A 12291-nucleotide genomic window follows, 5' to 3' on the forward strand; every position below is an offset into this window, starting at 1 on the left:
GTTTGTTGGGCTATTAAAGGGTTGTCAGTGCACAATATATAGCCTCTCCTAATCAGGTCATTTCCACCTTCTCACAGTAAGACTTTCCACAAATGGGGCTTGGCATACCCAGTGAACATTGTGACTGAAAAGCATATCCTCTCTATTTGGAGGAAATGCCAACTAAACCTCTAGGTAGTACATGCCCTTCGTTGCCCATTGAAATACCACCACCTTGTTTATTGAAGGTCCAAAGTGACTTGAAACTATGTTTGGTTGCCAGAGCAATCTTCCTCTTCTTACATGCACTGTGAATAATATACCAATCATGCTATAAGGGACTCAGATCCCTCTCCCATTTGAGGATACAGCAGTAGAAAGGTTCTACCAACTGGATACTAGATAGTGCACAGGACTGAATCAGACATTAACAAATCCAAAGTCTTCCTGATCAGCTAGTGCTAAATCCTGCTGCTGCTGCTGCTTTGCCAGTTCATGACTGGACCAAGTACTAGATTCCCTCTGTGTGAGCAGTATGTTTTTGAGTCTATAACTTCTCATTACATGCCCCTGTTCCTTGTTATACTCCCCCCCTTCTGCATATAATGGATTACATCTCAATGAAATATGATTTTAGTGTGGATCATAAAAATTCTCCCACAGAAAACAACTAAAAAAAAAAAAAACTCCAACCAAAAAAATCACCAATACTTATTCTTATCAGAAATAAACAACTATATTCACCTCAACCTCCTAAACTACAGATTACATAGTTCCTTTGCCACAAAGGCAGCACTTGTGCATTTATCAGAACTAACATACCATCAGAGACAGCAAGACCTTAAATCCCTTTTCCTGTTTGATCTACTTTGGTTTAAAATTTCTTTACCAAACCAACTTGTTGCTTTCATTTGCTATCTCTTTTTCTCCCTGAACTTCAGTAACCAATCTGAACTCTCTCTCTCTATATATATATATATATAAAGTTCAGTTTTCTGTGATTGAAATACTCTAATAGTGATTTCATTCTTCTTGGGGACTGTAGTGTCCACAACTCAGATTGTCTTCCATTCTCCAGTTCCACTGATCAAGCAGGTAGGGATACCAAGGTATTTGCCATTAACAAATAACCTGACACAATAATAAATTTAGTTTAATCCTTTATCCAAGTGTGTTTCTAAATCACTTAGGGAATTGAACAACGTAGATCCGAATATAAATTAAATTACACTTTAATAAATATTTCCAATATTTCAGCAACGTCACATTGCTATTTTCAAAAGGAACTTACAAAAAGGCATGTGCACACAGGCACTACAACACAATAACTGAGAATGAAGATATGAAGCTATCATTTTCCTAGAAGTCCTGATGGTGCCTTCTAGCGGGTCTAAGTAGCTGTTCTTGGCTGTTGGGCTGAAGGTCTGCTGATGTATGACTCCCAAATTTGGGGCAGTCGCATACAACCAAATTTGTTGAGGTTTGGAGAGTATAAGTCCCCTTAAGAAACTCTCCAAACCTCAACAAATTTGGTTGTATGCAACTGCCCCAAATTTGGGAGGCATACATCAGCAGCCCAACAGCCAAGAACACCTACTTAGTCCGCTAGAGGGCACCATCAGGACCTCTAGGAGAATGATAGCTTCATATCTTCATTCTCAGTTACTGTGTTGTAGTGCCTGCATGCACGTGCCTTTTTGTAAGTTCCTTTTGAAAATGGCAACGTGACGTTGCCGAAATATCAGAAATATTTATTAAAGTGTAATTTAATTTATATTCGGATCTACGTTGTTCAATTCCCTAAATGATTTAGAAATGCATAACCAACGTATAAACCTGTCTAAGAGTATCCAAGTGTAAGCAAACAGTTTGCACGTGAAAGTATCTTCAGGACTGGGGTAAGGTAGTACAACACCAGGCAACTCGTTGCAAAGGTGGACCAAGCTAACATCACTCCCATCTCAGTATTTCCCATAATGCAAAACACACCTCCTTGCAGATATGTATAATGTTATGCATTAAGGGAAGGGCCACTACCCAGACTAGTTTCGACCTTTATTGAGGTCTCTTCAGTGGGAGCCAGGCCCAAGTGGAGATACCAGGCAGAAAGAATAGCAAGGTCATCTCTACCTGTAGGAGTTGCCAAAAGGTGTGCCACCTTTTTATTAAATTACTCTGGATTTAGAGAAAGATGTTGAAAGTTTATTTTTCACTTAGACTATAATAAATTTAGTGTAATCCAAGTGTGAGCAAACAAAGTTTGCGCCAGAAAGTATCTTCAGGACCGGTAAGGTAGTACAATACCAGGAAACTCGTTGCAAAGGTGGACCAAGAGTAGGAGTAATGTTAGTTTGGTCCACCTTTGCAACGAGTTGCCTGGTGTTGTACTACCTTACCCCAGTCCTGAAGATACTTTCAGGAACAAACTTTGTTTGCTCACACTTTGGATAAAGGATTAAACTAAATTTATTATAGTCTAACCAAGTGAAAAATAAACTTTCAACTTGACACAAATTATCAATCACCCTACCAGAATACCTGACAGCCAATGTTCTCTCTCTAAGGTGCACCCACCAATCAAAAAGGGAGTACACATGACTACTAATTATGCACACAGAACTTTTCCTTTCAGAATTTCTAATGTATAGTCAATTTTTCAACTTACTATAAAAATGAATTATATGATAAATCACATCACTTATTTTATTTAGTAGTGTCTCCACTCTGCTATTACTCTGACCTATTCCAACTTAATACACTAATTAGTTGCTTTTAGCCTTCACCATGTGGGGAGGCAAAATGATGCTGGCATCAGCAAGTTGCAGAAGCATGTCTACTGGCTAGACCAGTTTTCGATATGTTTTCTATCGACAATGATGTCGATAGAAAAATATAAGACATCATTGTATGGGTAATATTTAATTCAGTTCACTTGGATTACCTCCATCCTGAATGACAACGCAATTAAGAGTGAATCGTGGGAACAGTGACATGAACAGGACCTGTAAGATGGAGTAAGGTCATGAAAATAGTTACGGAGGCCAATCGAGTAGGCCAAAATGACATATTTACCAATAAAGGGATGTCGGTGGTTTTATATAAATATATTTTATATATATATTATTTATCCCTCCTATCAAATATGTAATGTTAAGAAGGACATCAAAAACAAAAACGTATCCCTTTGACGTTAAGCCAATATAATAATATATTATGCATACAATAAACACTGTAACTATAACATAATCTAAAAACTCACATAAGCGTCTTTTTTGCTTGTCCTATTATAATTATGTAATAATAAAATAGAGGGGGTCGATAAAAAGTCAAGAAACTTTTGAAGGGGTTGATGGTCAAAGAAGTTTGGCGGCCCCTGGGCTAGACAGTACAGTCACTTGAACAGCGATGGATTTCTGTAATTACGTAAATTTAAGTTAATTCATTTAGTGCTTGCAATTTTACAGGTTATAGCTAGATGAAAAAAGGGCAGTGTTATTAACATGAGAAATATTACATTAACGTATGCATTAAGTCTGAGAGTGAAAACTTGTGTACAAAATGTTTTTCATGTGCACATAGGCTGGCAAAACTTAGAAACAACATTAATGACAATCCCCTGCCAACATGATCTCTTTTTAACAAGCTCTCTTTCTAAATCTGTGGATTTCAGTTCTCGTGGTAACTCAAACCTCAACCTCACACATGGTCCTTTTGCCCAACAGTTGACAGGCTTATCTCCTTTGACACTACAAGGGTGCCAAATGGGATAACCTCTGTGACTTCTACTCCTCCTTTCCATGGTCCAAATACTACTCCAGTTCTCCTGATCCAAACACCTGCCCAGACTAAAAAACAGAAATCATTCTCACAGGAATTAAAGGCATCATCTCTCCTTTCACCCAAAATCTCCAGCCACCATCCAACCCTTGCTTCTCAAAAAGATTCTGCTGACAATGCCAAAAAAAAACAACATACTACAAGTGGCTCAGGAGCAAAACTCTAGCTACTCACTCCACCTATATCACAGCTCACAAAAAAAAAGATGTAAAAGAACCTTGCTTCATGTCCAAATGGCAGGCCAATCTTCTAGTCCTTTGCCTGTTGGGTGCATCTTTAGTCCAGCCATATCTATCTCGCTTTCACCTCCAAATGGTATCTGGAGGTGAAAGTGGGATAGATATATTACTGGTGTATTAGTGGGATAGATATAATGACTTACTGGTGTCACTCTTCTCTTTCAATTCCTCTGATCAAAGTTTCCTTCTTTTTTTTTTTAATTATATTGATCCAATACATGAGAGGTCAACAGACCCATTTAAGCAAAGTGCAGATGGGGACTGAGAATAAAGTTTTTTTTTTTTTTTTGTTGAAGAGTTGTAGTTTGGGAATACTTCTTGAGGAAGGTTTTCCAGAGGACAGGTGGATGGAATAAAAGAGGATGCCCCATGCAGCATTCCACCAGAAAGAAATCCAAAGAATCCTTAATAAGTTGAACATAAACGAGAACATACCCATTAAAGATATCAAGAAACTTGTGCTCAGAATTGACACCTACCCTATTCAACTAATATCTACCCTACAGAATGGAAACAGCCTACATCCAGCTCATTCCAAAAAAAGGTGACAAAATTCAGCTAACAAACTACCATCCAATTGCTTCCATTTCTGTTCTTCCCTAACTGTGGAGATCATCAACATCTGCACCACTTGGAGACCTACAAACTAATCAGTGACCAGCTATTTGGTTTTATCCACTTTCAATCCACAGCTGATACTCTAGCCACCTTCACCACCAACCTCTGGACTCAAGATGGAAAAATTCAGAGAAACTCATGTGGTCACTCTCAATCAACATATCAAAAGCATCTGAATAGGCTTGGCACTGGGGACCACTTAGCAAACTGCCATGCTGTGGCCTGCCTTTCACTCTAACCAGATCATCAACTTTACCTCTGGTTACTGCATGTCCTCCCCCCAATTCAGCAGTACCCCTAGGGTTCTGTACTTTCACTTTCTCTCTCTTCTGTGTATAAAGAATCTACTCTCATAAGCTTCAAATTCTATGCATGGTTTTGCAGATGACAGTACACTCCATTCATCCTTTTTATTTGACAAACCTTGCAGCACCCAGTTGTGAGAACTCAAAAGGCCCACCATAACCAATCTCCTGGTTATATTTCAGTGGGGTAAAGACAACCTTGTAGATGCCAGTGCCATCAGAACTCATTCATTTCTGTTTGATTTCTCACAAGAAAGATTTCACATCCATTTCCCTAACTTTCAGTTATACCCAGATATCAAAACATAATCAGATTTCTTTTCTTGGACTGACCAACACTCTGGCACAAACACATCTCAGCCATAGCTTCTACAACCACTGAAAAATTCTGTGTGCTTTTCAGCTTAAGACACTACTTCACACTTTTATAGCTACTTACACCACACAAATCCCATATCTGCCCACAATTTCTTGCTGCTATCTAGAAGAGAGCAATCTGATTACTTAATCATCAATCTCTTACAGTTCCTCTTCAATCTCTCTCTCTCTCATATAGGTGTTCAGTTTCTATTGTATGCCTGTTCTGCAGATACTTTCACAGACTCGCTCTGCTTTACTGCAAAATCGTAAACAGCAAACTGCTGCTAATCAGCACCTGCTTACAGTCAGGGACATATGTTCCAGGTGTGCTAGATCTGCACCACACACCCAGAAAATCATGAAGACATAATTTTTGAACAGTTATTTATTTGAAATAAATAGTCATTAACTGTATATCACTTATAGTCATACATTCAGAGTATGACTATATCAGATAAAGTAAACATTGCCATGCCTGGACTATGTTTGATTATGCAAACATCCTCTGTTTTCTTTTTATGCTTAGAAAAGCTATAAGTGGTTTATAGCTTTTCTAAGCATAAATATAGAATTCATTAGGTCCAAAACACTAAAAGATAGCCACCAAATTAGGTGTAATCATGATAAAACACAATGAAATAAGGTAGATTAGATCCAAGAGAGATACGAAGGAGGAAAGTAAACAAGTTTGTGGTGAAATTCACTCCAGAAAAATTGCAGAAATTGAAAACATTTTCTTAAAAAAAATTGGGGGGGGGGAGAAAAACCTGTGTAAAATCGTGTATATATAAGGAATTTTATACAAAAATACCTTATATACTGATTTTACTGGTAAACAAAATGCACTAAAAATATTTGTGGGTTAATAGAGAAATTTTCATATTTTTTAATTTGGAAATAATAAAATTTGTATATTATTGAATATTGTCACCTTAAAGGGTTGTAAAAAAAACAGAAAAATAAGTGTCAGATTAATAGTGTCTAAAGAAACCTCTTAGTCACCAGTAATTCAAGATGGTATTAATAAATGACCTGGGGCAACTGCAACCTCGAAGAGCAATAGTGTGTGGGGTTCTCCCGACTAATTGCACCAATCGACGAGGGTGAAGGGTGCAAACCACCAAAGTACCCGGGAGACGATGACGTAAGCAAAAAACGAAGGTCATCACCGTATAAATAGCAGTTCGCTATGTCGAAACCTTTCACGAACCCTTACACACAAACACTAGAAATGGACAACGTTAAAGATTTTCTTCAACACATAAACAGAGACGAAGCCTTAGAACTATTTAAGGTACTCCTTCAAAAGTTCGAAACCGAATGGCCAGGCTAACTTAAACTGTATACACAGGCAGAGGAACCCGAAGAGGACGATATCACAGAACAAAACATTACCCTCCCCACACCCGAGGACAACAGACAGACAGAACCAACAGCAGACGAGCACACAAACAAAAGGCGAAGGACCGCGGACGAACCCATGGAAGAAAACGCGCCCACACAAGCAGTATCGGGAAATAAAGAAAAGGTACCCCCGGTAATCCTTCGAGACAAACATAAGTGGACCTCAGTCTCGAAATCGCTCAGAGAACAGAACATCAACTATTCCTGGGCTAGAAACACAGATGAAGGGGTAAAGATACAACCTGAATCAGTTGCAGTCTACTGCATGATCACAAAAATGCTGGACAACTCCATGCTGCCTTTTCACACATTTGCACTGGCTAGTGAAAAGAACCTAAAAGTGGTGCTCAGGGGGGTTGTCGAGGGAATCACGACTGACGAGGTCAATGCTGATCTTATCAACCAAGACCTGACTCCAGTTAAAGTGAGCAGAATGCTAAGATCGGATAAAAAACCTATGCCACTAATTCTGGTAGAGATATCAAACACGGAAAAAAGAATATACGAATTGAAAAATATATGTGGGCTCAAAATCACAACTGAGCCACTAAGAAAGAAGGCATCGGCAGGACAATGCCATAGATGCCAAACGTTTGGGCATGCCCAAAAGCTCTGCAAAGCACCCTTCAGATGCCTAAAATGCGGCAAAGAACATCCGACTAGCACCTGCACCAAGCCAAAAACAACACCGGCATGCTGTGCTAACTGTGGAGGACCTCACCCTGCCAATTACAAGGGGCGCATGTCCCACCCAAGAAATCGTGGGATAACAAAAACTAGCCTCAGACCCCCCCACCTCCCGGTAACAACCCCACTACCAAGCAGGCAACTCACCCCTCGTCTCAGTTCACACCAACAACACAGCCAACCAACATGACAAAAACGTATGCTGAGGCTGCACGACCTAAGAACCCCACATCCTACGAACAGCGAGGCTCCAACTTAGAAAAAATCTTAACTGCCTCGCTTGCCACCATGCTGCAAGAATTTAGCATGACAAGCCCCTCACCTTCCTCCAGAAAGAGATTCCTACAAGGAACACAATCCATCCTAACAGCCCTCTGTCATGAATAGAAAACACAAACCGAACTCACTAAAGATTGTAGCTTGGAATGCAAATGGAATAACAAACAAAATCCTGGAACTCCAAGAATTTGCATCCAGATACAAACCTGACATCATTCTAGTCAACGAAACACACCTCAGACCAGCAAATAACCCAAGACTCCGAGGCTTTACCATGTACAGAAAGGATCGACTTGGTGCAAGAGGAGGAGGCACTGCTGTCTACATAAAAAGCCACTTAAACCATAACACAGTAACTGACCTCCCAACTATGAACCTAGAGGTGACCGGAGTGGAGGTACACACCAGCAACGCAGGCGGTCTAAAGATCTATGCAGCATACAACCCACCTGGAATCCCACTACTGATATCTGACCTAGACTCTATCCTCGGATCCAAAGACTCCATAATCTTAGCAGGAGATCTCAACTCCAAGCATACAGCCTGGTTTAGCTCATCCATTAACACCAAAGGACACATTTTATACAACTATGCAATGCACAACTCTGCCATTGTGGTTGGACCTACTGAGCCCACTCACCACAGCCCAACAGGAAGATCTGATGTTTTGGACATCGTAATACTCAAAAACATCCCATACCAATACCAACTAGAAACAATAGAAGAACTTTCATCAGTCCACAACCCCATTCAGCTCAGGCTAGGCAATCAAGAACAGTTCTCACCCCAGCACTCCTTTATAGCTTGGAACAAACTCGCAAAAACTCTACCAGAATACATTGGTCCACCACCCATCATACAGAAAAAGGAAGAGATAGATATAGCCATAATCAATCTAACAAGCCAAATGCAGAAAGCAATAGCCTCAGTAAAGCAAACCACTCTCGACCACACCACCAACAGGATCCCAGAAGAAATCATGGACCTGATTAGAACCAAGAACAAAGCAAGAAAGAGATATCACAACACAAGAGCACCACAGGACAAAACAACACTAAACAAACTCAACAGAAAAGTCAGAGAAGCTCTACAAAACCACCGTAATCAAGAATGGGAAACCAAATTAACCACACTCAACCCAGAAGATCACTCCATATGGAAATTCTTAAAAATCCTACGCAGGCAGCCCTTACCTCCTATACAAACCAAACAAGGAATAGTACACACAGACACGGAAAAGGCAGAAGCCCTCATAGACAACCTGGAGGAGCAGTGCAGCCCATCGAACAAAAGTCTTAACATTAATTTCATCTATAAAGTTCATCGCCATGTCAGGAAAGCATTAAATCTCACAGATACCTCAGAACCCATCTCCCCCACTACCCCAGGGGAAATAACCAAAATCATAGCACAACTGAACAACAAAAAGGCTCCAGGCCCTGATGGCATCACCAACAGAACACTAAAGTTGCTTCCAAGAAAAGCAATAATACATATTGTTAATATAACAAACGCGATTATCAGATTTCAGCACTTCCCGACAACCTGGAAAACCGCAGATATCATACCCATAAAAAAGGCAGGCAAGAATCCTCAACTTCCAGAAAGCTACAGACCCATTAGCCTCTTATCAAGTCTTGGAAAAATCACTGAAAAGGTTATACTTACAAGGCTACAAGCAATCACTGACAAGCTCGGAATCATCCCAAACGAGCAATTCGGATTCCGCAGAGAACACTCCACAGCACAACAAATACACCGTCTGGTAGAATACATAGCAGGAGGCTTTAACTGGAATCTCCAGACGGCTGCAGTCTTCATCGACATAGCGAAGGCCTTTGATAAGGTATGGCATCAGGGACTTCTCTACAAACTTATACAATTTAACTTCCCAATAAAACTAGTCAAACTAATTAAAGCATACCTAAGTGACAGACACATGCAAATCCAACTAAATGGAACAGTGTCATCCAAACGCAAGATCCGTGCAGGAGTGCCACAGGGCTCCCTCTTAGCACCTCTACTGTTCTCGATCTATACAGCTGATATCCCCCCAAACCCGAGAAATATCATTACAGCATTATATGCGGATGACACCGCGATACTTTCAAGATCTCGCAGCCCTCAGCTAGCAATTAGAAGGCTGCAAAGCAGCACAACAAACTAGAAACTTGGCTAACAGATTGGAGGATCCAGGTAAACCCCCTGAAAAGTTCTGCTGTGCTGTTCTCCAGAAGGAAACCCACCAGCAAGGATGACATCCAGCTCCACGGACTCAAGATCCCATGGGTAACAGAAGTAACATACCTTGGTGTGAAACTGGATAGCAAACTGCTATTTAGTAATCACATCAAACTAACAGGAGTGAAGACATCCAGAGTAATTGCACAACTCTACCCCCTGATCAACCGCAAAAGCAAACTAGATGTAAGAAACAAGCTAACGCTGTGCAAAACTGTAATTCGCCCAGTTATCACCTACGCCTCTCCAGCATGGAGTCATACCTCAGAAACCAACATACAAAAACTACAAAGAATCCAGAACAAGTGCCTAAGAATGATCCTATATGCCCCATGGTACATAAGAAACTCCCAGATCCACCGAGAAGTAAACATCCCTTACATCCGCTCGCATCTCCACGATTTAGCTGAGAAATTCTTTTCCAAGGCAACCCTGCACTCAAATCCACTGATCAAACAAGCCAACAACTACAGTGAAGCAATACACTGCAAATACAGAAGACCAAAATCTATTCTACTACACAGCGAACATCACTAACTTCAGGCCCCAATAGGGCGAGCAGGTAGCTCAATAATACCTCATTCACAGTATCACTTACAGATATAAAGGGGAAAAAGAAAAGCATTTTTGCTTCACCCATCCAGCCAGTAACGTTATGCGTTATGCGAAACGGGGTCTTGTCTTGCCTTTTTCTTGGAGTATGAGTTCGAGTCGATCCGGTGTGCGTTCCTGTTCCCGGATTAGTGATAAGTTTTGAGGTCACGTGGGGTTCCGACCTGAAGTCACGATGTATGCTACGGTAGCGGTGTTTTGCTAACATCGTCGGAGATAATTTGCAATCGCCATCGGAGACCTGTGGTCCAGATTGAAAATTGTCGAGGGACCGACGCGACTAAGATAAGCTGTTTTAGCAGAAATTAGATGCCGATTTTCCATGCCGCCATGTTCCTGATGTCTGCTGATAATTAAGAAGGATCTCACAAGCTCCCAGAAAAAGGTACCCAAGTTCAATGCTAAAGTCAAACGGGAACGGAAGGACATGATTTCAAGTAAGATCTTTCCACTGCTTAACTAGAGAAAAAGATTGTGAAGGTGATTTAATTAAGGGACTTGTTTTATAATGATACTTGAGGACTTTAGGCCTTATGCTGATAGTTAAAATATTTTGTTATATGTGAGGGAAGGTTTGGCTAAAATTTAAAGTGAAATATCGTGTATTTTACGTTATAGCGATTGCTAAAGCTTAAAGAATGTTATGAAAGATTGATCTGAGTATAACCATGATTAACGAGAGAAAATTATAGTCACGTGGTCTTACTAGATTTGAATATGATGAGGAACTAAATTGTAAAGTAGTGATTAGTTGTCATTTTAAGCACAGAAGCTAATTTTCTTAGAACTTAAAATTGACCCATTGTACATTTCATTGATGTTAAATAAATTGTTTTCTTGTTTAAATAACATGCCTGATTTCTAATCCAGTGCACTACTCATTAAACTCGAATCTGTGTTAGCCTTAAAAATAGATATTTTTACGACTGCATTAACAGGAAATTTAAGTTAATAGATTTACTTAGAATTAAGAGAGAATAGTTCCGTGTAACTGTGTGTTATTCTTTGGAGGGAGAATCACCTTCCATCTACGAATTTGGTGGCGCAACTAGAAACTAAATAAATTTTCCAAATTCAGTTGAGAATAAACACCAGTAGGTCAGACAAAGAGATTGGCTCCAGCCTCAGGTGATTTCTTTGTTCGGTAAGTTTTGCACATGTTAGCTATATATTACGTGCGTAGAGGCTTAAGTGCTGTGAGGACATCATGTTGGAGGCTTAATGGATTTTTTACAACACTCAAAAAGAATTAAAATAGAATTTAATACTTCCTATATTTCGTCCTAGTCACTAGGACATCTATGGGGATTTACAAAAACAATTAATGTAACATATACACAAATAACAAACAATACTAAGCCCAACCACGTGGGTGACACTAAAGTCCTATCTAGGTAGCGCGCCCTCTAAGGGCAGTAGTAGGTGGCCTGGAATGTAAGGTGGGAACTCTGGTGATGAGTGTTTCCCAAATCTTTGGAAGCTTAATGCAACCGTATTTATTGAGATTTGGTTGGTTTTTGAGAACTGCTGCTACTTCTAAGAAAAGTCTCTCTTTCTTGAATTTGCTGTGGTGGAGCATGGTGGTTTTCTTCCATGATACCCTGTGGGTGGTGTCCAAAACATGGTCAGCCAAGCCTGAATGGCCATAGTTGTGTGTGAAGATGTAAGACCTGTGCTCCTCTAGACGGATGGATGCTGATCTGCCTGTCTGTCCAAAGTACGCCAGCTTA

Source organism: Typopeltis vanoorti, chromosome 2 (genome assembly GCF_054136105.1).
Source record: "Typopeltis vanoorti isolate ZY-2024b chromosome 2, IOZ_Tvanoo_1.0, whole genome shotgun sequence".
NCBI classification, from domain to species: Eukaryota; Metazoa; Arthropoda; class Arachnida; order Uropygi; family Thelyphonidae; genus Typopeltis; species Typopeltis vanoorti.